The 25,022-nt window shown below is 42.1% G+C and overlaps 1 pseudogene across 1 annotated transcript; it reads right to left on the bottom strand.

Moving 5' to 3' along the window:
- Window positions 1-11,431: 11,431 nt before the first annotated feature.
- LOC310795620 (myosin-13-like) lies at window positions 11,432-21,667 on the bottom strand (annotated as a pseudogene). Its single transcript has 32 exons — window positions 21,461-21,667; window positions 21,231-21,374; window positions 20,985-21,141; window positions 20,852-20,879; window positions 20,647-20,758; window positions 20,452-20,544; window positions 20,270-20,333; window positions 20,089-20,187; window positions 19,894-19,997; window positions 19,629-19,767; window positions 19,362-19,480; window positions 18,776-18,925; window positions 18,498-18,668; window positions 18,103-18,403; window positions 17,131-17,201; window positions 16,945-17,032; window positions 16,701-16,818; window positions 16,491-16,614; window positions 16,270-16,386; window positions 15,896-16,171; window positions 14,742-14,984; window positions 14,478-14,654; window positions 14,252-14,397; window positions 14,040-14,130; window positions 13,559-13,948; window positions 13,286-13,412; window positions 13,062-13,180; window positions 12,782-12,978; window positions 12,331-12,514; window positions 12,072-12,237; window positions 11,802-11,926; window positions 11,432-11,624 (listed from the first exon to the last, which is right to left on the bottom strand). The product of its transcript is annotated as a myosin-13-like (transcript).
- Window positions 21,668-25,022: the final 3,355 nt, after the last annotated feature.

Genomic DNA, 25,022 nt, shown 5'->3' with positions numbered 1-25,022 from the left:
GTGTCTTTGACTCCCAAGCCGAAGGTCGGCGGTTCGTACCCACCCCTGGACAAGCCCTTAACATGGGTTGCTGCAAGTAGGCTACCACCTACACAACGCCGTTACACATATACAACCATGACTTTCCCCATATCAATTTTTTTCCTATTCACCTTATTTTTGAATGCCCCACTGTAAAAAAGAATCGTGGGTACAAGGTCCGGTTTAACGTGACTCATTGTTGCCGCTTGCCATTTCCTTTGTTATACTCTGGCCGCAGACCCGAATTATAAACCGGAAGCTGGAGTCCGTTATAAAAGTTATAAATATAGTCACGTTATAAACAACTAACCAACGCTGGGGTCCGTATGGAAACTCGAAATGTGTGTTACTCGAAATGGTTAAAAGTTAAATCAATTTGGTGGCATTTTACTGCCATGTAACATAGCTAGCTAGCCGCTAACATTAGCCACAGTTAGTAGCCGACTACCCACAATGCATTACGTTATCCCAGCACCCGAACGACACGGCTGTAGAGCAGAATGGCTCTGCTGTAAAAGGGTAAAATCCTCATAGACGTTTTTTTTGTCGGGGGCTGGGGGTTATCTAAATTGGTTACACCGGAAATAGTTAACGTAAGGCAAAATGGCCGCCAAAAATCAGGTGGATAGCCTACAGTAGCTGTAGTAGGCTATAATTTTGTTATCTTCCACAGCATACTATTATCTCTCTCTCACGCAGACCTGCAAGCTCTTTAAGTTCTTATTAAACAAGGCCTCCTCAGGCATAAGCCCTATTTAGTTAGGACACGAGCTGATTATCTCAGCACCCCAACTCTCTGTCTTTCTCTTCTCTGCTCTCTTTCATTCAGTCTATCTACAGCTCCTTTCAATGATCCACAGTCATAACTGACATCAACAGATGTTAGAGTTGGGGACCAAAGGCCAATGTTTACATATGCTGACATAGCCAGCGTAGCCTTACAGCTACAGTATGTAGGCTACTCATTTTACATTCATGACATGATACTGTAAAAAAAAAATCTGACACGTGTGTGTGTGTGTGTGTGTGTGAAATAGGTCAAATAGATAATCTGCTGCTACAATAATTGATTATGAGCAGGTCTGGAGTCTGAGAGAGAGAGAGAGAGAGAGAGAGGAGAGGAGAGAGAGAGAGAGAGAGAGAGAGAGAGAGAGAGAGAGAGAGAGAGAGAGAGAGAGAGAGAGAGATAGTCTCTGCAAACAAACAGTTTCTGCCTGATGCAACACCTCATACTCTGCATGCAGGATGTGGTTTGGGTCACAGGTCGCTGGCCAGCCTACCCTACAGAAGGGAGGGGAGGCTGGCCTGCCTACCCTACAGAAGGGAGGGGAGGCTGGCCAGCCTACCCTACAGAAGGGAGGGGAGGCTGGCCAGCCTACCCTACAGAAGGGAGGGGAGGCTGGCCAGCCTACCCTACAGAAGGGAGGGGGGGCTGGCCTGCCTACCCTACAGAAGGGAGGGGAGGCTGGCCTGCCTACCCTACAGAAGGGAGGGGAGGCTGGCCAGCCTACCCTACAGAAGGGAGGGGAGGCTGGCCTGCCTACCCTACAGAAGGGAGGGGAGGCTGGCCAGCCTACCCTACAGAAGGGAGGGGAGGCTGGCCAGCCTACCCTACAGAAGGGAGGGGAGGCTGGCCAGCCTACCCTACAGAAGGGAGGGGGGGCTGGCCTGCCTACCCTACAGAAGGGAAGGGAGGCTGGCCTGCCTACCCTACAGAAGGGAGGGGAGGCTGGCCAGCCTACCCTACAGAAGGGAGGGGAGGCTGGCCTGCCTACCCTACAGAAGGGAGGGGAGGCTGGCCAGCGAGAGGTCGCAGTTGATTTTAAGGCCCTGCTTCCTCTTCTAGCTCTAGTTTGGAGGCCTACATGCCAATAACTTATGTTTTGTCAAACTGCGTATGGCTATATCATTCATCAGAAAACTCGATAAAGTAGCTTTGTATAGATTTCACGGATGTCATCAGTGATGTCATCAGTGTGACATCAGTGATGATGTCATCACTGATGATGTCAAAAGTGATGTCATAAGGATGCGCACACATACGAGAATCCCAGTTTTTCACAACCTGGACATTATTTGCAGCTTGATCTGCTTCATAACTCACCCTGATCCACTACAAAGCCATAACGTGCTGAGCATCAGGCAGGAACAGAGGATGGGGCATGTGCAAAGCGTGCATTACGTCCTGTAAATAGCTTATTTTCTGCCACACAGCGGCTCATATCCTTATTATATCATAGAGACAATGAGAAAATGAAGATATCCTTATTATATCATAGAGACAATGAGAAAATGAAGACTGTATTTACCTTGGTGCAGCCAGCCTGATCACCCTGGCTCTGTTTGCTGTCTGAATTCTCCTCTCCTGTCTGATCAGGTGCTGGTCCGGTTCATGTACTCCGTCAGTAAAGGCTACAGGAGAATCACCTACCACAACTGGCGCCATGGATTCAATGTGGGACAGACCATGTTCACACTCTTAACGGTATTATTGTTTCTCACTGTATTTACAGTTGCAATGCCAGCAGCCACCACACATGTTCCATGTGCATGTCTGCAAGCCTAAAAACAAACAAACATGATAATACAGTAATATCACAATTGGGCACACACACACGCACGCACGCACACACGCACGCACACACACACACACACACACACGCACACACGCGCACGCACGCACGCACACACACACACACACACACACGCACACACGCGCACACACGCACGCACACACACACACACACACGCACACACGCACGCACACACACACACACACACACACACGCACACACGCGCACGCACGCACGCACACACACACACACACACACACACACACACCCTCCCCCCTCCATACACTGCTCACCTTTCTTCGGTACCGCAAGGCATTTTGGGTATTGTGGTGGTGACGGCTTGAAGCTCCCATGCAAAGAAGGGTATGGATGTAAAAAAAGAAAAAAGAAGAAGGGTATGGATGTGTGGGAGTAGTGGAAGAAACTAGTTGTTTTTTGAGAGGAACTGGACTGATAAAAAAAGACTGTAATGGATTATAGTCTAGTAGGAACGGTCGTCCCCGGGGACCCCCATCCCTACTAGAGTAGACTATAGACCAAATCAGCGGGGATGTTTACATTTACTTCCGGGTACCCCTGAGGTCCACACATTATAATGGCGGTGGACGGCACAAACTGACGTGTTGAAGACAAAAACAGACAAAGAAGACAAAAATGGTTCGTCCGTGTTGTGTTGTTTAATATCATTCATAACAACACTTTCACTAACGTTAGTGGAGACCATGCAGACTAGCTAATTTACCTGTTGGACCAGACCAGAGTAGACTTGAAGCTAAATTAAATTAACGTGGCGTCAGTAGCTCTGTCTGTAACGTTAACGAGTCTGCAAAAAAACAGCGAGTTTGACAGACAAACAAACGTTATTAGCTAGCTAACACTACATAAAACAAACACAGAAGAAAGGCTAGATACTTCGGACAAGCATGTTTACCAACCGTTTAACCATTTAAATTGAAAGTAGTCGGCCGAAAACAACGAGAGGGTTTGACAGCCTTCCCCAAGTGGTACCCGGAAGTAAATTTGTTTACATGGTGACGTCACGGTGATTTGGTCTATTGAGACGCTGCAAGAAATAGGCCACGCCCATCACGGGGGAAATCGGTCCGTTCACTCCCATTCACCAGCGTCATTTTCCTTGAATTAAACATAGCTAAAAGCTGTTGTGTGGTGGGCTGCGCACACAACAAAAGTAAAAAAATCGCAAATTAAAGTTTTTTTGTACTCCTGAGCAAAACAAGGAAGTCATTGAGAATTGGTGAGAAGAAAATGTGGATTTAGCTGTCAAGGAAGTAAGTTGGAGTGTTCATCTTCTGTATATACGATCTTTGTGTGCAACACGCAACCATGCACGTGACATAGGGGAACGCCAGGATTGGAGGGGGGCTTTCTGTTTTCCCCCGTCTTGGGCGTGGTTTCTGAATGATGACGCGTTACGCAGTGTCTGTAAAAAGGGGAACATTGGATGGATTACAACATTGGATGCCAACCGCCGTAAAAACCAAACGGAAGAAGAAGAAGAAGCTCCCATGCAAACGTTCTTGAGAGTAACGTTAGCACTAGCAGCATATTATTTCCCGTTTATAATACTTTAAGAAGTTTCATTTACAAACATAAGACTCGTAATATGTGCGCATGATATTATCACGGATATAAGAAGTGGAACCGAGGCTCCGTTGATCAGAGGAAGAAGAAGACTTCATGGACTCAGATGAATGGTTTAGCTGTGAAGCTAACGTTAGCTGTGGAGCTAGTTGAGCTTTGAATGATAAAGTTGGTCAGAATAGTTCCTGTCACTGTGTGAAAATGAAACTGTCTAAAGTCCACAAGCTGAGAGCTGTGGTGAAGCAGCGCCTAACTGCAGCTGTTGAAGAGATATTTGGTCTGTTTGAAAGAACAATAGCAGAATACGAGGAGGAAGCTACTCGTTCAAAAGAGAAGATCGATCGACAGCGTAAACTGCTGGACGCTGTGCGGTTACACAGAGACGCCTTGCCTCCAGACCTCCAGCAGCTGTTGGTCATTGAAGAAGAAGTTCCCCCTGAGCAGCAGGAGTGGAGCCCCAGTCTGGACCAGAGCACCCAGACCCCACATATTAAAAAGGAAGAGGAGGAACTCTGGACCAGTCAGGAGGGAGAGCAGCTTCAGGAGGACCCAGACATTAAAGAGGAACAGGAGGAACTCTGGATCAGTCAGGAGGGAGAGCAGCTTCAGGGGGACCCAGAGCCCCCAGACATTAAAGAGGAACCGGAGGAACTCTGGATCAGGAGGGAGGGAGAGCAGCTTCAGGAGGACCTAGAGCCCCCAGATATTAAAGAGGAACCGGAGGAACTCTGGATCAGGAGGGAGGGAGAGCAGCTTCAGGAGGACCCAGAGCCCCCAGACATTAAAGAGGAACTCTGGATCAGGAAGGAGGGAGAACAGCTTCAACGGCTGGAGGAGGCTGATACCAAGTACCCATTCTCTGTTGTCCCTGTGAAGAGTGAAGAGGAGGAAGAGAAACCTCAGTCCTCACAGCTTCATCAAAGCCAAACTGAGGAGAACAGAGAGGCAGAGCCTGTAGCCAGCTGCTCAACTGAACAGATGGAAACAGAAGCTGATGGTGAGGAGGAATGTTTAGTATCAGAACCAGCAAAGAACTTGATATACTTATATCAAGCTAGTAATTCACAACCAACTAGTGATGACAAGACTTCAGACTCTTCTGAGACTCAAGACAATGATGATGAATGGGTGGAAACTAGTGAACTTCAGTCAGGTTTAGGCTCACATATAAACAGTGAAGTTCCAAGGAAGAAACACTTCAGCTGCTCAGTTTGTGGTAAAATATTTGGTCATGAAGGAAACATGAAGAGACACATGATAGTCCACACAGGAGATAAACAATTCAATTGCTCAGTCTGTGGTAAAGGTTTTGGTCAAAAGTCAACCTTGAAGACACACATGATAGTCCACACAGGAGTTAAACAATTTAATTGCTCAGTCTGTGGTAAAGGTTTTGGTCAAGAAGCAAACTTGAAGAGACACATGATAGTCCACACAGGAGATAAATTGAATTGCTCAGTCTGTGGAAAAGGTTTTCGTCGTAAAGCAGACTTGAAGACACACATGATAGTCCACACAGGAGATAAACAATTTAATTGCACAGTCTGTGGTAAATGTTTTTCTCGTAAAGAAAACTTGAAGACACACATGATAGTCCACACAGGAGATTATCAACTTAATTGCTCAGTCTGTGGTAAAGGTTTTGGTCATAAAGGACACTTGAAGACACACATGATAGTCCACACAGGAGATAAAAAATTTAATTGCTCAGTCTGTGGTAAAGGTTTTGGTCAAAAAGGAAGCTTGAAGATACACATGATAGTCCACACAGGAGATAAACAATTTAATTGCTCAGTCTGTGGTAAAGGTTTTGGTCATAAAGGACAGTTGAAGACACACATGATAGTCCACACAGGAGATAAACAATTTATTTGCTCAGTCTGTGGTAAATGTTTTGGTTATAAAGTCACCTTGAAGACACACATGATGGTCCACACAAGAGAGTAAACAATTTAATTGCTCAGTCTGTGGTAAAGGTTTTGGTTGTAAAGGAGATTTGAAGAGAGAAACATTTAACTCCGGGTTCCCACGGCCATGGAAAACCTGGAAAAGTCATGGCATTTCCAAATCTTGTTTTCCAAGGCTGTAAAACTCATGGAATTGTTCAAATCCTTGTAAGTTTATGAAAATTCATGAAATGTTGTTGTGTGTAATGAAATTGTTACAGTAATCTTCCCGTGGATAACCTTCCATGTAATGTAACATATAACGGCAAATTGATTATCTGTAGCTATTGACGCAACGTAGCTTTAACTTGTGTCGATTTTAGTGCTTCTTGTATTTTATATTAATATTTTTATGAAAATTCCTGTTTTAGTTCAATAGCTTCCATGATGCAGTGACACCAACGCACTAAAAACCAATATAAAGAGCAGCTTTGTCTTATTTGTCTATAATAATCATTTCTGGTATTGATTCAGAGTCACTGCCTTACAGTTAATGGAAATTCTATTCGGTTGTTAAGACTGACGAGTCTTTCAACCCGCGTCACCTCTGGGGTCAAGCTCCTCATTCGCCTCATTCAAAACAACTATGTCGAAACCGGTGAATCTATTTAGATATCTTTTTATGAATTATTTTTTAACCTAACACCACTTTTTATTGATAATCTTTTTAGACTTAGCGCCAAACTTTGTTTTTCTACCTACTTTCTCCGAATTGTAATGTACCTTAGGCCTATTAACTGCAGCCATTTCCTCTTCTCTTTCTCATCACAAGGAAAGTGGTAGAATGACAGTTGAATCGTTTTTTTAGCCTCAGATCTATTCCAACAATGAGGGACACAGCACTGCAGCATATTGACAACGCAGAGAGGCTTGGCGCTTGGACCCGGAAGTCGTATTGTTGGGAGGTCATAGGTCACAGCTTGACAAGGGAATTATTGATCCCTGAAAAGTCATGGAAAATTTTATAAATTGTATCCATGAAAATGTGTGGGAACTCTGTTAATTGCTGTCTGTGGTGGAGGGGAGATTTGAGGTCCAGTTATGTATGTATGTAAGTCTTTGTGCTTTGTGGTGTTGTCCTGTGTTTATGCATCACACAAAAAACTAAATAAAAATTGATCACAAAAAATGATGTGGTAAATGTTTGAAACCTGTTTGAAACCCTTTACATCAGACCGGCTACATGTCCCCGCCCCCTTTTCTGTGGGAAAGCAAGAGACACTCGTCATAGACTTGAATGTAAAATAGCAGAACAAAAGAAAAGCACCAGTGTAACTACACCCAAACCCAAATGTTTGGTGAAGCCTGACACCTAATGGTGAAAGATAGGGTACTGAACTGGCCTTCTCTTATTGGCTGGTCTCTTTCCCCTGTGATGTCACCCTCGTCACATTGTAATGGACAAGTGTGATTGATGAATGAGATTAGATTAGATTAGCCTTTATTGTCTCCCTAAGGAGAAATGTGTCTTGGGCATTTGAGAGCACATACAATAGGTGTCATAGCACACAGATACAGTGCATGACTGCATGTACAATCAAACTACAATACATTCAATACCCATATATCCCTATCCACCAAAAACATACACACCAAGAATATTACCTAATATTGCTAAATGCCCTTTACAAAAAAGTATTGCCCCTCCCCCGAAATAGGTTTGATGATCAAATGAAAAGTTAAATATTGCACTGATGCTATACAAAAAATGATTGCACAATAAACTGTAAACTGTTTTAGGTATTGCACAGATTCTACATCAGGGGTGTCCAAACTGTTTGAATGGGGCCAGATTAGATAATGCCGGGAAGGGGGGGGGGGGGGGGGGGGATGTGGTTGTGCATCACATGGGTTACCAAAATAAATAATAATAATAACATAGCTACTTAAAAAGCATTTTGTTTACCATCTGAAAACATTAGTTCTGCCTGCGGTGTTCCTACTTGGTGCTTGTCTACAAACTGGAGTGCTGTCATGGTTAGGTGAATGGAAAAAATGCAAAGTGGACTTGCTTGATTAACGGTTAATCAATTAATGACCAATACTGTGTGGAGGGCCACATAGTATACAGTAGTATTTTGAGAGACAAGCCTCGGGCCGTTTAAAATTAGTCCGCGGGCGGCAAAAGGCCCCCGGGCCGGACTTAAATAGCCTCACACCACTTCACAGCCTCTTCCAGCTCTTGTTTGTAGGCTACATGCCAATATCTGATTTTTGGTCAATAAACTGATTATGGCTGAATCATCAGAAAACTTGATCATGTAGTTGTTTGTATACTGGAACATTATGAAGGAGGACAGTTCTGAATTTTCCAATTAGTTCTATTCATGTTTTACTGTTAAAATGTAGAGCAAATGAGCTGCTGTCTCTTTAATGTATTCCGGGGAGGGACGGTAATAAAGCCAGTGCTCAGCCTGTCATGTCTCTTGAATGTATTCAGGGGAGGGAAGGTAATAAAGCCAGTGCTCAGCCTGTCATGGCACAACCCATCTGACACATTGGAGGTACAATGATAGAAACATGGAAGGTGTAAACGCTGCTGTTGCATTCAGTTTGCAAAACTGTTACAGGAATGAAGTGAAGCAAAATGCTGATTCAGGGTGAGAGTCGAGTGTTTAGCTGTTCCAGTGTTCCCCCACAAGCCAGGTTCCCTCATTTATCCAGGTATAGCATTTATACACAGTCAGAGATCTTAGACTATATGATGATCTGAAAAAGACACATTTCAATTAATCTATGTAGATTAATTGACCCGGGGCCGGGTCTCAGATTTGTAATAATAGACGGGTCCACTCCGGGTCCAGGTCCGACATTTATCGGTTCTGAACGGGACCGGGTCTCAGATGTCTAATAATAGACGGGTCCATTACGGGTTTGGGCACAAATTCTTTTTTGGTGTAGATGGGCCATTGTATTTAAGTGAGCAGTATTCTAACATATAGTGACCTGTATGCAGAATATAGCCCTGGACACCCATAGAGGGTCCAAGGTTCATCCCTCGGCCGGCTACTTTTCCTATCTGGCCGGCTACTCAGAAGTTTGGGGAACCCCCTGCATGACAACTGTATGGGGGTACATTTTTATACAGTAACTCACCCGTTTATATTCAAGTAGATGGAAAAATACTTTATTTTGGGCGTTATTGGCAGGTCGCCTTTCCAGTTATCATGCAGATCACGGACACCAACAGCAGGTGGCGCTGCAGATCTGTGGGAAGCCCCTCTCATGCAAGATGGCAGCGGTCAAAACGCCAAACTAGAGGCTTCAAAACAAAGTCCACAAACAGTGGGTGATGTAATACTCATTCCGTCTATCTCTTTTTACAGTATATGGTCGTAAACTGTAAAGACTCTCTATGCTTTTACCACTCATTTCCTGAGAGCTGTTGCTTCTTGTTTGTGTAACAGACTGATCCAAAACTCATTCTTACTACATTGAAAAATGACATCAAATGAAAGAGTGCTTGAAGGTAAGTCATATTTTATTAAGGAATGAAAAGTGTCCTTGATAGACCATCATATTATATGATGAGAAATGGATTGCCAGCCATAGTGTTTTACTCAGCCGCCTCTTTTCCCTGTAAAAGAAAGACAAAATAATTGTGTTTATTTTATGCCATTTTTGATCATGTCCTCTTTATTTTAAATTGGGGATCTCTACACTACAGTGTTCATGACGTACAGTATCAATTGTATTTTCATGAATTTATTTTCATAAATTATGTATTTGTTGAATAGCCTCAGTTACCTTGCCAGAGTCACGAGTCTTAGCTCTCAGTTTGTTGACCTGGGTCTCAGCAATGTCAGCACGCTCCTCAGCCTCCTCCAGCTCATTCTGAACCTTCCTGCACTTGGACAGATGAACGTTGGCTTGCTCCTCCTGGAAGGTAATAGAGATAGTTAGGTGTTTGAAACTCTGAAATCAAATAGTTTTGTTTCTTTTAGATGTATGATGAGAGTTCAACATCTAGTTGTACACCCATGCAAAAAACATAATATGTTGCCCTTACCGCTTCCTCAGCCTGCCTCTTGTAGGCCTTCACCTTGAGCTGCAGCTTATCTACCAGATCCTGCAGCCTGGCACCATTTTTCTTGTCCTCTTCAGTCTATGACAAAGTAAATATGCACATGTAAATGTCTAGTAATAACTATGTATATTTGACTGATATGGATGCATCAGCATTAAGTGAGATTATACCTGGTAGGTGAGTTCCTTCACTCTCCTCTCATATTTGCGGACACCCTTCACAGCATCTGCTCCTCGTCTCTGCTCTCCCTCAACCTCTGCCTCCAGCTCATGCACCTTCAGAAAATAATCAGTCATTAATAATCAATTTCTTTACTGAAACAGTCGTACATTTCCTATGCAAAACATTTCTCTTACTCTAGACTCCAGTTTCTGGAGCTGCTTCTTGCCACCCTTCATTGCCAAGTTCTCAGCCTCATCCAGGCGGTGCTGCAGGTCCTTGACAGTAACCTCCAGGTTCTTCTTCATCCTCTCCAGGTGAGAGCTAGTGTCCTGCTCCTTCTTCAGCTCCTCAGCCATCATAGCAGCCTAGAAAAGATAATGTGTATTAGGAGTATAAAAAGAAAAAAAGAGTAATACAAATAAAGTAACAACTGCAATTTAAACATACATCAGTGATGGCCTTCTTGGCCTTCTCCTCTGCATTCCTTGCTTCCTGAACAGTGTCATCTACTTCACCCTGGACCTGGATCAGGTCAGTCTCCAGCTTCTTCTTTGTGTTCAGAAGGCTTGTATTCTAAAGGAGAAAAGGAAAACAGTTTAGTCATGACTATAATGATGTAAACACATTGTTTTCAAAATGTATAGATTTGTGAATTCATGAAGAAACAATTTTGTTTGTTTACCTGAGCGTGCAGAAGGCCAACACGCTCACTAGCATCCACCAGCTCTTGCTCAGCCACTTTGCGGCCTCTCTCTGTCTGTTCTAGACCAGCTCTGAGCTCCTCAATTTCAGCCACCATGAGACCGTTCCTACGATCCACCATGGCAGCCTGCTCCTTGAAGTCTTCCTGTGCTCTGACAGCATCATCAAGGTGCAATTGGGCATCCTAATGCAGACAATGTCACAAAAATGTTTACAGAAATATCAGAATGTGGCTCCACTAACAACGTCTACTTATGTCTGCACAACTGCTGTGTGTCCTACCTTCAGTTGTGTCTGGACAGTCCTCAGCTGCTTCTGGGCCTCAGCAGCCTGGCGGTTAGCATGACTCAGCTGAATCTCCATCTCATTCAGGTCTCCCTCCATCTTCTTCTTGATTCTCAGGGCATCGTTCCTGCTCCTGACCTCAGAGTCAAGAGTGCTCTGCATGGAGTCAGTCACCCTCTGGCTGTTCCTCTTGATCTGCTCCATCTCCTCATCTTTCTCTGCCAGCTTTCTGTCAACCTCACCCTTAATCTGGTTGAGCTCCAGCTGGACACGCAGAATCTTGGATTCTTCATGTTCCAGAGTTCCCTAATGATATAATAACAATAACAATAATAATCAACAACAAAGCAGAACCCTTCCTCCCTTTTGAATGTTAAAGTGGACAATCTCCTGTTTGATAAGCTGTTCACATTTCTTGTAGAAAAGGAATACATGTACTCAAATTAGCAATTAAAACTGAATGAAAATTAAATGAACTGTTACCTCAGCTTCCTCAAGTGCTGTCTGGATTTCAGACTTCTCTGTCTCCACCTGCTTCTTGGATTTCTCCAGCTCATGGATGTTCTTTCCAGTCTCTCCAATCTGTTCAGTCAGGTCTGAGATCTCCTCTGCAGAAGGATGTGTGTGTGTGTTTAATATTGTTAAGTCTTCACAGATTATATTGTTAAATCAAAATAGATAGATAGTGATCCAGCCTGTTTTCATTTCAAGCCAACCTAACAGGAAATTCGAACATTATCTGGGAGAACTCACGTTGCAGGTTCTTGTTCTCGCGCTTCAGGGTCTCCAGCTGATCCAGAGCTTCCTCATAGGAGTTCTTCATCTTGAACAGCTCAGTGCTGAGAGAACGAGCCTCTTTCTGAGCTCCTTCAAGCTCTGCCTGACCCTCCTCAAACTTTTGTTTCCACTCTGCCAAGACCTGAATAAGATGCAACCCATACAGTTGACTTAGTTTCATATTCATCAATACAAAAACAGCTGATTATACTTCAAGAATAAATAACAATCCTACCTTGTCAAAGTTCCTCTGCTTCTTGTCAAGGTTGGCAGCCAGCCCATTGGCCCTCTCCACATCAATCATGAGGTCCTCCACCTCACCCTGGAGCCTCTGTTTGGTCTTCTCCAGAGAGGCACACTTGGAATTCACAGCCTCAATCTGCTCCTCAGCCTCCTGAAGACGCTGGGCAAGCTTTTTCCTGTTGAATATTTGTAATGTGTCTCTCAATGAAAACAAGTAATTGAAGCCTAGATGTTTCAGGTTGATAAATGTTGGAGGAGTGGGATTCATGGATGTAGTTGAATTCCATTCAAAATAAAAACATTGCCCCAATATTTCAGAACGAAAACAAAAACAAAAACATCAAAATATTTCGACACATCATAATATTACGAGCATGGCCACCAATGGCACTGTGCCCCAATTCTGAACTAAGCATTGACGTGTGGTTTTGGATTTTACTCACTTGGCCTCCTCAAGCTCCTCAGTGCGCTGGATGGCATCAGTTTCATACTTGCTCCTCCACTGAGCCACTTCACTGTTGGCCTTGGACATTCCACGTTGCAGCTCAGCCTTCGCCTCCTGCTCTTCCTCAAACTGCTCCCTCAGAAGATCACAGTCATGGCGGGCTGATTGCACACCATGGGCAAGGGCATTCTTGGCCTGTTAAATTAAAGATGATCAAGTGTGAAAAATGTCCAAATTCCAAACAAGAGTTTATCAATGGACACTCAATTGTTTCTTACCTTAACCTCCTCCTCAATCTGTCTCTTCAGCTCCTCAATCTGCTGTGTGAAGGCCTGCTTGCCTCGGGTCAGTTGGGATACAAGAGCTTCTTTCTCTTCAATCTGACGTCCAAACTCGCCTTGTGTGAATATTGGATTGATCAGTTTTGTACAGTATATTCCGTTTATCTAAAAATTCACACAGCAGAATACCCTGTTTGAATGGTGAACTACAGTATACATACCATTTTCTGTCAGGAGACGTGCCTTCTGTGCACTTAAGTCATTATTCTGACGAAGATTTTCATCACTCTTGGTCTTGATTTCACTGAGTTGATCCTCAAGAGTTCGGCACATCTTCTCCAGGTTTCCCTAAAAACAATTACAAAAAAATATTGTTTAATGTATTCAGCATTACATTATTTTCTGGATATGAGTTTGGAATTTTTATGTTAAAAAATATTATAATAAAAATATATCAATGAAGCTGTTGCTATTAATTATATGATATGATGTACCTTTGCTTTAGCAACAGCTTCCATGTTGCTGGAAAGGTCATCGATCTCCATCTTGTATTCACTCTTCTCCTTCTCAAGCTTCTGCTTGACACGCTGCAGGTTGTCGATCTGTTCTCCCAGCTCAGCAACACTGTCAGCCTGCTTCTTGCGGAGAGCAGCAGCGGTGGCTTCATGCTGTAGGGTGGACTCCTCAAGGTCACGACGCAGCTTCTGGAACTCTGCCTCGCGCTTCTTGTTCATCTCAATCTGAGCAGCAGTGGCTCCACCAGCCTCCTCAAGTCTCTCACTGATCTCTTCAAGTTCTCTGGAGAGGTCAGCTCTCTGCTTCTCAACCTTGGCACGAGCAGCACGCTCAGCTTCAATTTCTTCCTCCAGTTCCTCAATTCGGGCCTATTGAATGTAAACATGAGAATTTGCACTTTAATTAAAAGCCACAAAAGAAAATAAAAAATACAAAAATATTACATAGTAAATGTGTCACCTGAAGCTCCTTGATTTTCTTCTGAAGCTGAGCACCCATGGACTGTTCATCCTCAATCTTACTGAGGAGCTGGCTGGTTTCAAAGTCTTTCCTGTGAGCATTGTAGATATAGAGAATAGTTACAAACATTCCATCCATCCAAACTACCAGATCATCAAACACATGTGATTGGGTCTGTCATGAATAAATGAAATGGGAAAAAAAAGAAGTACTTCTTAAGTTTCTCATCAGACTGCTGCTTATCATTCTCAAGGTCCATGATGCTTTCCTGGGCCAGTTTCAGATCACCCTCAAGCTTCCTCTTGGTTCTCTCAAGGTCCATGCGGAGCTTCTTCTCTTGCTCCAGGGAACCTTCAAGCTGCACATTAAGACAGGGTTGTAATTATCAAGTTCAAGAGCCAACCTATCTTTTTTGCCATACTGACTTCATAAACTCACATCGTCCACTTGTTGTTCAAGCTTGGTCTTGGCCTTGGTCAGAGTGTTGACTTTGTCTTCCTCTGCCTGCAGGTCATCAAGAGTCTGCTGATGTGCCTCTTGGAGGGCTTTCTTCTCCTTGGTCAGCTTAGCAAGGCTCTCATCCTGAGAGGCCATCTCCTCTGTCAGGTTCTTCACCTATTTTTTTGAAAGAAATATTTAGCTTAAAATGGCTGATTATTCTAATTTTATTTGTTTTATTAGCTGACATGGAGACTCATGAACCTTGTTCTCAGTGGCATGTTTCTCCTTCTCCACTTTGGCCAAGGTAAGCTCCAGGTCATCAATGTCCTTCTTGAGCTCAGAGCATTCATCCTCGAGTTTCCTCTTTTTGGCAGTCAGCTCAGCATTCATTTCCTCCTCATCCTCCAGTCTCTCAGTTGTCTCTTTGAGTTTGGCTTCCAGCTGGATCTTACTCTTGATAAGTCCCTCACATCTCTCCTCAGCATCATTCAGATTCTCTCCTTCCTAGTTCATAATGAAACAAAAAGGAAGTAACATGTTAACATATTCTGGACAAAATGTAAAATATAAGATTAATCCTACCCTCTTTATATTAGTAATTCTTAAAATAAAATTAGGGCTCTTCTGAGCAGTGGTAGATTCCCTGCCTACCAACATGAGGGTCGCAGGTTCGCGCCCCGGTGTTACCTCCGGCTTGCTCGGGCCTCCATAAATGCATGATTGGCTGTGTCTGTGAGTGGGAAACTGGATTGAGGGTATGTGCCCTGGTCACTGCACTAGCACCTCCTCTGGTCGGTCGGGCACCTGTTCCAGGCGGAAGGGAACTGGTGGGAATAGCGTGATCATCCCACGTGCTACGTCCAGCCAGTGAAGCTCCCCACTGTCAGGTAACCTCGTGTCACCTGGCTCTTCCCGAGGAGAAAAGCCTGGTTTCCATTATCCTTGAATTACACCTCTCGGCATCGGAAACAGGATAAAAAACAACAAAACAAAAGATGGACGTACAGTACCAAACAAAGTTTACGAAGAATTTCTTGTAGAAACTTAGCTGATTTACAATATCACATCTTTTAAGCCAATACAGAAACTTTGCATCCGAAAATTAATCGAGGATTATGATGTTTTTGGCGCACATGTTTCCGGTATACTGTTTCCGTCTCCTTGGTTTACACCCCCAGGTCCAGAAGCGGTGGAGACGCCTCCATACTAACTGTCAGGTGAAAAGAAGCAGCTGGCAACTGCACATGTATTGGAGGAAGCATGGTGCTAGTCTACGGCTCTCCCCAGATCGGCAGAGGTGGTGGAGCAGCGACCGGGACAGCAGGGGGGAAATTAGCGAAGTACAATTGGGTAGAACATGGGGGGGAAATCAGAAAAGACAACAAAAAGACGGCTGGCTAGTGAAGTCTACTCACAGATAACATCGCATTCTGCAGATCATTCCTCTCCTGCAGAAGAGACACCATCTTCTCCTCTAGTTCCTTCTTCTTAGACAGGGCCGCAGCCAGGTCTGTTTTCATCTTCTCATAGTTCTCCTTCATCGCGGCCAGCTCCTTCTCAGTTTCAGCACTCTGCAGAAGAGGTTTGATCTTGTAGTAGACCTTCATCCATGGCCAGTGTTTGACATTCATGAATGAGCGGATATTGTACTGGATGGTGTAAACGGCATCCCTATGAGGGGAAAAAAGTTGCTGTCATGGATAAATTCACTTTTGGAGTGGATAGTATATGGCAGAAATACTTATTTGGAATCGCTGTTTTCAACATGCCTGGTTGCCGTCATCTTCACAAACTCTGCCCTCATGAGGTAAGCACGGCAGAGAGCCTGAGTCATGGTGACCAGAGAAGCAAGCTTCTCATCTCTCATCTCCTCAAGGACACCCAGCAGACCAGCTTTGAAGAAGACCTGAATACAATAAAAAAAAAACATGCCATTATCGTTGATTGATTTGGAACTAAATTATAAAGGTCACTACACTACTTTTTTATTTTGTCTTCCTGAATACTCACCTTGGTGTGTCCAAATTTATACTCGTCATGAGGCACATCAATTGATCCAAGCAGCTTCTCTGAGGCTTTCTTGTTGTCAACGAATGTTCCTTCAGGGCACGCACTGGCATTCAGTACTTTGTACCTTTTTGAAAGAGACAATGTGTTCATAGTGAGCACTTTCTCCTCTTATCTTGCATCAGAAATCCCTTATCAAACATTCAACAATACCTCTGCTTGAAATCAGCATAGGGGATTCTGCTGGGGAAGCCCTTTCTGCAGATTCTGATACCCTCCAGTACACCATTACACCTCAGCTGGTGGATGACCAGGAAATTCTCCATCATACCTGTAAAAACGAAAATGAAAGAAAAGTTCTGTTAATTTTGAGAAAGTAATTAATCCCAATCAGAATGATTCACTAAATGACTATTAAGATCAGACACTAGAAAGATCATGTCAGCTGACAGTGTACCTGGAGTCTTATGCTCATTGGGAATGAGACAACGCACAAAGTGGGGATGGGTGCGGTGCAAGTTTGTCATCAGCTTGCCCAAGTTCTCCTATGGATACAAGATGAAACCAAATGTTCTTTGTGAAGTTCAATACATTTGAGTATAACTCCAAACTGAAACTTGATGATGTTCTTAAACCTTCTTACCCTGAACGCTGAAGACACAGTCTGCATGGAACCACCCTTCTTCTTGCCTCCCTTCTTGGCGCCACCAGCCTCTGTTTTTCAATTGATCATTTTAAGGCAGAGAGGAAATTTAAACTTTAGATCAACTCATGGTGAAAAAAATCTATATTGCAGGGAAGAAAATATTTTTAAGGTACAGTGACACCAACAACAGGGTGTGCAGAAGTGACAGCAGTGTTGGATGTGTGTATGGTCGTCTTCTCTTTTGTGAGGAAGACCTGACCTGACCTGACCTGATTGTTTATACATGTAGCTTATTTATACGTGTAAATAACTGTATTAATGCTGCCTATATCAATAACTGCCTATAACTATATATATCCTTATGTACTGTACATAATCCCCTTCATACACACACTTTCAACATAGATGCTCTTTCATACACTTATTATTATTATTATTATTATTGCATTGTACATGTATATAGTAGTTAATGCTAATCTTTGATTATCCTTTGTGATTCTTGTTTTTTTCTTTTCTTTTGTGTGAGAGTTCATTGAGAGTTAAGCGAACCGGAGCCAATTTCCTTGTATGTGTACATACTTGGCCAATAAAGCTGATTCAAATTCTGATGATCAACTGAAATATAAGCTAAACATTTCCTTGTTTCAAATGATAATGACTTTTTTTAATGAATAACAATTACAATATATTATATTGTATATATATAGACAGCATATTAGAATATACTGTCTGACTATCAGGTGGTATTTTTTTGTGGGACAGTGCTTTTATCAATCATGATATGTAAATGATCAAAAGTGGTGGAGGTATGGGGAAAACGGTATTTCACAGTATGAAAACACCCTACCGTGACAGTATCTGCCACCAATGTCACATTAAAGCTGCTCGTACTGTACGTTTTATGAATGAGCCCATAGTTACAAATTGAAGATTTCCATAATCATAAACAGTTATAAAGTAATATTGTACCTTCAACAACAGCTGGATACAGGACAGGCAGCAGCTTAACTGATGACTTCTGGTAAAGCCCCATAACAGACTCGTTCAGGGGATCCTTGTTCTTGTCCAGCCAGCCAGTAACATTGTAGTCCACAGTTCCAGCGTAGTGCACCAGGGAGAAGTGGGCCTCAGCCTTGTTTTTGGCGGGCTTTGGTTTCTCAAATGCTTTGTTTTTGCCAAGATGCTGGTCATACAGTTTGTTCTTGAAGGTCGTATCTGAAGCCTTGGGGAACATGCACTCCTCTTCAAGGATGGCGAAGATGCCCAACGGCTGTATGAAAGGTGCAAAGAGATACATCATGAAGAGCCATTGTTGTAATGAAGCATTCAAACAATAATTACATAGTCACAACATTATTCTGTACCTTTTCAATAAGCTCAATGCAGGCAGCCAAGTCCATGCCGAAGTCAATGAACTCCCAGATGATGCCCTCCTTCTTGTACTCCTCTTGCTCCAGGACAAACATGGTGTGGTTGAAGAACTGTTGCAGTTTCTCATTGGTGAAGTTGATGCACAGCTGCTCCATGCTGTTGTACTGTTAGTGGGCAAAGGATTATCTTAACCTCTCGCAGCAATACATGATAAAACTATGAAAGATTATTAAATTAAACAGTCTATCCATTACCATGAATGGATACTTACATCAAAGATTTCAAAACCAGCAATGTCCAGCACACCAATGTAGAACTGCCTTGCTTGCTTGGTGTCCAGCTGCTGGTTGATGCGGATGACCATCCACAAGAACATCCTCTCATAGATGGACTTAGCCAGAGCGCTCACTGAGTTATTGACCTGAAGAAAGTAGACATTAGCATGAATCAATTTTAGTCCAACCTGAGAACATTTAAGAATTATTTTCAAGCCTCCTCACGTGAGTGTACTGTATGGCAGAATATACAAATTTATGTTTGAGTTTCCACTGCTAAAAGGGTAGATACATTACATAATTTAGCAGTGTAACCCAAAGTTAGGTTTTTTCTAATTGTAGACAGCGTTTTACAGCTAACAATAATGTCTTCACAAGCAATCAGTAAAAAATAAGAATGCTTTCACATAATTGAATTTCTTTGTATTAACCTGCCAAATGAGGAATCCTAAATTGTCAATGTGATCCCCCCCCCCCCCACAATTTATCTCCTAAATTATTCAAGCTGTAAGGCTCTTAAACTTCTCTGTTTAAAGAAGATGTGTAAACTAAAGAAACAAGACAATGATGCATCTTGCTCACCTGAGGTACAGTCTGTCCTTTGGTGACAAACTCATTTCCGACCTTCACTCTGGGGTAGCACAGACCCTTCAGCATGTCAGCTGAGTTCAGACCCAGCAGGTAGCCAACCTTGTCAGCCTCTGAAAGATCCACATGAAATACATTATAGATATGTGACAATGACTGTCAAAGCCAATATAACAGAAAATACAAACTTAACTGCTGTGATGAAAATTTAATTTCAAAGCTGTTCAGACTTATCCACTTTGGGGTGAAGTTTAAACTCACCATCTGTGCCGTCTGGCTCAGCCTGCTCTTCACGCTGCTTCTGCTTGAACTTCATGTTACCATGGTGGAGCACAGCACCAGTAAACTTGTAGATGGCCATCCTCTCCTCACCATTGAAGCCCAGAATCTCAATAGCCTCCTGTATTCGAATGATGTGTCAATGGTGAGTCAAAATCACTTCAGAAAATTAATAAGAAACCGTGATGGTGATGATGATTTAATGCACAAAGCATGAGAAAATGTGTCGGAACTGAACATCACTCACATCAGTGGCATCCAACTCTACATTGTCATCGATGCTGGCCACAGTGATGTGACCCTGACTGCACATGGGGAAGTCATAGGGGTTGTTGGTGAGGAGCGACATTTCTGGAGATTTACAAAGGTAGAAAGGAATGAGTGATTATGGATTATGTAAACAGTTTGCGTTAGGGTTAGCACGATCAGTTACTCATCTTACCAAGAACATCAGGCTTGTGGTTGGTCATCATCTGGAAGAAGATGTGGTAGCCTCTCTCATCAGGAAGCTGGAATGTCACTCTGGACTTCTCCAGCAGATCTGTAAGGGTTGTTAATAACTTAAAATCTGGTCCACTGACTGTGGCAGCCATTTCCAGTCACCATAGAAACGTTTTACTTACATGTCTCAATATCAGCACTAGACAGTTTACCAGTTGTGCCGAAATGGATTCTGATGAATTTACCCTGTTTGAAGGAGCATAGTATTTAATGTAGCTCTACCCTGGCAATATATAATCATACTCCCCCCCCCCCCCCAACACACACAGACAGAGGTTGCAGACAGAACTGCTTCCATACTTACAAAGCGAGAGGAGTTGTCGTTCCTCACAGTCTTGGCATTACCATAGGATTCCAGCAAGGGATTGGCTGCAATAATCTGATCCTCCAGTGAGCCCTATAGTTCAGGTTTTAGATTTTAACATTGATATCTGCAATTTTATCAATTTTTTCGCACAAATACTTTCCATGTTCTGAGAAATCTAGCTTAATAGTATACCTGTATCTTTCCTGATCCTTGGGAGGCCTTTTCTCCCCCCCCCACTGAGATTGTTGCAAAGTACTGGATGACACGCTTTGTGTTCACAGTCTTTCCAGCACCAGATTCTCCACTGGGTATAGATAGATTTGAAGAAATTCAGTCAGATAATTGTACCATATTGATGGTTAAAAAAAGAAAAAAGATTATCACATGGGAAACTTACGTGATCAAGACAGACTGGTTCTCCCTATCTGTATAAGGAAAAAAAGATTACAGTGTTTATTTTATTATTTCATTATTTATCATCTATGTAACATGAACCCTGTGTATTGACAATTTATATCTCAAAGACATACCGATCAGCATGAATTGGAAGGCATTGTCAGAGACAGAGAAGATGTGGGGTGGAGCCTCCATACGCTTTTTGCCTCTGTAAGCACTTACAACCTCAGAATCGTACACTGGGAGCCACTTGTAGGGGTTCACAGTGGCACAAAACAGCCCAGAGTAGGTCTGAAGGGGAGGAGAGAGATGTGATCACTTACAGTACAGTATGTTTTCATTCCATCTACAATATTTACTCCATAGGCACAGTATCTTACGTAGATCATCCATGCTGCATAACGCTCTTTGAGGTTATACAGCACAGAGGCTTCATTGAGATAGGTCATCATGGCCATGTCCTCAATTTTGTCATACTTGGGAGGGTTCATAGGGTGGACATCTTCCTCCTTAGCTACCCTCTCCTGAAATATTGAAACACACTTTCAGTTTGTGTTTAAATTCCAACAGTAAGGTACATTGCTGTGAGTTTCATGAAACTTTAGCCTACCTCTTGGGTGTCATGGACTTTGACGGTGGTTTTGCCACCCTCTTTCTTCAGGATTGTACATTTAAGGTACAGCTCCTTAACATCAGCCACATAGGCAGCGGTTTTGGCATCAAAGGGTGCGGTTTGAGCCTCAATCCTCTCCCTCTCTGGCTTACGGAGGTAAATGGCGGCCTTGCCATAAATGGCCATCTCCGCGTCCGTACTCATGGTGACGGCTTACCTCTGTGTGGTAATTCCAAATAAAGTATAATCAGACCCATGTGCCAAGTTCATGTGGTCGACCATCACCTCATCACCTAATAGAGTTCATCTAAACAAGTGAATATATCCACCACCACTATATCATGTTCATGCATCATCCCAGTTGGTCTTCAACATAGTAGATTAGCTCAATTGTAGTCCCTTTTAGGCTGGGCTGGTATAAGTGACTTTGAAAAGTATCCTATCACTGAATTTTGTCCAAAATGGATGAAACAGCATTACAATAACAATATTGTACACAGTATATATTTACAACAATAATGATGATGATGATGATGATGACGATAATAATACTAATTATAAGAATAATTACAATAAGAATAATTGTTCTCACCTGACCCTTTCTCCCAGGCAAAAATGAAGTATATTCCACAATCCTGTTGAAAACATGTCATATTTATATTTAAAAAAATGCATTGATTCATTGTTTAATAATCATTTTCTATTCCTACATGTTATACTGTAAGCTCATTTCACAAAAGTGCCATACTGTACATCAGATTGAATAAAGCATAATTAGAGACACTCACCACAGGCTGGTCACAGGTCTGCTACCACACACACACACAGGCCGCTGTGGGACTGCTTTTATCTGATTTGTTTTGCCAGCAATGCAGAACTTAAATGGGTAACACACCAAATGTGGCGAAGACACGAGGCATCCAAGGCATGTCGCAGAAACCCATCCATCTTCTCACGTTTCCGCTGTCAAACACTGAAGCCATCTGCAGAATTTGGGATAACTTTGCAAAAGAATTAGAAAGAAAAGAAGAACTATTATTTTAGGCCTTTCAGTGAATAAGAAGTTTTATTGAAACCATACTAACACAACTTATCATAATTATGCATTTATGCTAATTGGAATTGTTAGTAAGGGGCAAATTTGAATTGAATTTCACAAAGAATTTGCATAGTGATACTCTTCAATAATTACATAAGGATAAAGGATAAAATAATTTAACATTACTGATTATACTCTGTAATAATTGTTTAATTACAGACACAGCCTCAAATTCATTTTTTTGCTTGATAGTGCTATATCTATACACTTTGAATGTCAACTTTGTTCCTATGATGCAATATAGCATATTTCTCAAAATGCTTAGCAGGATATTTCTTTTTAAGATTGAAAGATGGGAATTCTGCCTTTTTTCCTAAGCTGAGAGAAAGTCAAAAGTGATTGATTGGAGTAGTGCAGGTGGTGACTGAAACTAGATAGGGAGCTGTTCAGACAGAATGGTGCCGACTGTATCGACAACTTTAACTATCGACTGTAACTTTAAAAGATCGGTCGCAATAACATATATACATGATGAAGATTTCATATTGAATACTAGAGGGCACTCAGTGCAGTGCATATACCTCCGCCAACCTTTCCGCAAGGTTTTGTGGCGTTACGTGAATCTGTTTGGAAGTAACTTTATTTTAAATTCTCATACTGTACGTATGAGTGAAGGACATATTTCCTGCCCTTTGGATCATTCTGTCCATTTAGTTCTGTAGATATGATGAAAGCAAAACTACTGTTGCATTTTCAGCAAAGATGACCCTGAGGTGTGTGTTTACACACAGATGGTATATATTTCTTCCATGCCGTTGCCCATGTAGCCTACAGTATGCTCTCTCCTTCTACATAAAGCATTGCACTTGGAGATCAGTAAACACTGTGCATGTACAGTATTTAATATATAATATACTGTACATGCAGGCACGGTGTGAGTTTTTCTCTCCCGGTGCTTTTGGGGAGCTTGACCCCAATATTTGTATGTGGGGTGTTAAGAAAATAGTTGATTTTCATCACTTCAGAGTTACTTTTTATTGTAAGTATATCGTTGTACACAGCACATCCGATATATATATATTTATTTGGCCAAAGAATATTCAACTATAGCTACAGTATAGGTTTTTTGTTTTTCCTCGGATTTTGGCACAAGGGATAGTAACATCTTGTCCTGTGTATTAATTAATAATAATAAGCCTATTACAAGTAACCACAAGGCAATGACAAAAAAGCCTTTCATGAGCAAAGGCGAAATACTTCAGCATTAATTTCATTTAATGTTTATTTGAATAGGGACAGATACATACAGTATATACACTATAGAACATTTAAACAAGAAGTGGTTTGATGTCATGTATCATAACATTTATAGCCTAAGCTAATTTGCAATGTTTGTGCCTAGATGTTCTTAAAAACAAATATTAAAAGCAAATATACACTAAATAAATAAATAAAACTGTCCAGTGCTGTCTTTCTGCAATATATAACAACACATTACATCCAGAATGTGACAAACAAGAAGTGCATTTACTCCATAATCAGACTTCATCATCAGTGCATTGGTGACAATACTTCAGATATCATTACAATCAATCTTAGTGGTTATATTTCTATGGGAAAAATACTTGCAGACCGATTGGCTGACAACATGCATGTTCTTCTTGTTCCATTCAGATCCAGACCCTAACCCAGCGTGATTGAATCATGTGAATTTTTAATTGAATCATGCGATTGAACCATCAATCACCAGCGGACAGGTGCGCTCTGTCAATAAATTAAAAGCCTTTCAGTTGCAAATTCATAACAATAGATGAAGCTATGACAGAATGATAATACAACATTACCCAACTTAATACCACATAATAATATCCTATGGCATATTTATTTATAATAAATTAATCCGTGATTCGTTAGTTTGTGTGTGTGTATTAGGCTACAGTAAGTCAACACTGGAAACTAAAGTGTAACAGATATCATGATGTGTCAACACGTGTCCTGTAAAAAGCCACCATGTGAAAGTGAGACTTGACATAGAGCCAGCAGGCGAGACTCTATTTTTATTTGCCTGCTTTGGCTGTATACCAAAGGAAGCCTTTACAAGCTGTGCAACATAACACATTTACAATTTGTTTTGAATAACCCTCATGTCCGGAATGCTTTAACACGGCCAGTGATCTTCATTAACACTGTAATTTATATCAAGCTATCTAGGGGGGAGATTGGCACCGTCACTGGTTTTAAATGTCTCTCAGCATCTCAGCAATGGCCCATATTCACGGCTACTTTATTATGCTATTTTGGCACTTGAATTTATCTTCTTGCCAAGATAAGATGATGCAAGTGTATATTCTTATTCTAATGGTATTATTAGCTCATATTTCTGCGGTTTCAAACTGCAGGGCGCTAGAATGCCACTTTGACTGGCCTGCACTATTTATGAATGAAAGTTTTACATGTACTGGGGACATGCTGGTGAATTTGGGCTTTCATAATACTGTTGGTCGTAAAACACTTGCCTCG

This window comes from Poromitra crassiceps (assembly GCF_964638095.1).
Source record: "Poromitra crassiceps genome assembly, chromosome: 21".
Classification (NCBI taxonomy): domain Eukaryota; kingdom Metazoa; phylum Chordata; class Actinopteri; order Beryciformes; family Melamphaidae; genus Poromitra; species Poromitra crassiceps.
Note: the sequence above shows the minus strand (reverse complement) of the source record. Positions and strands in the feature narration are given on the sequence as shown.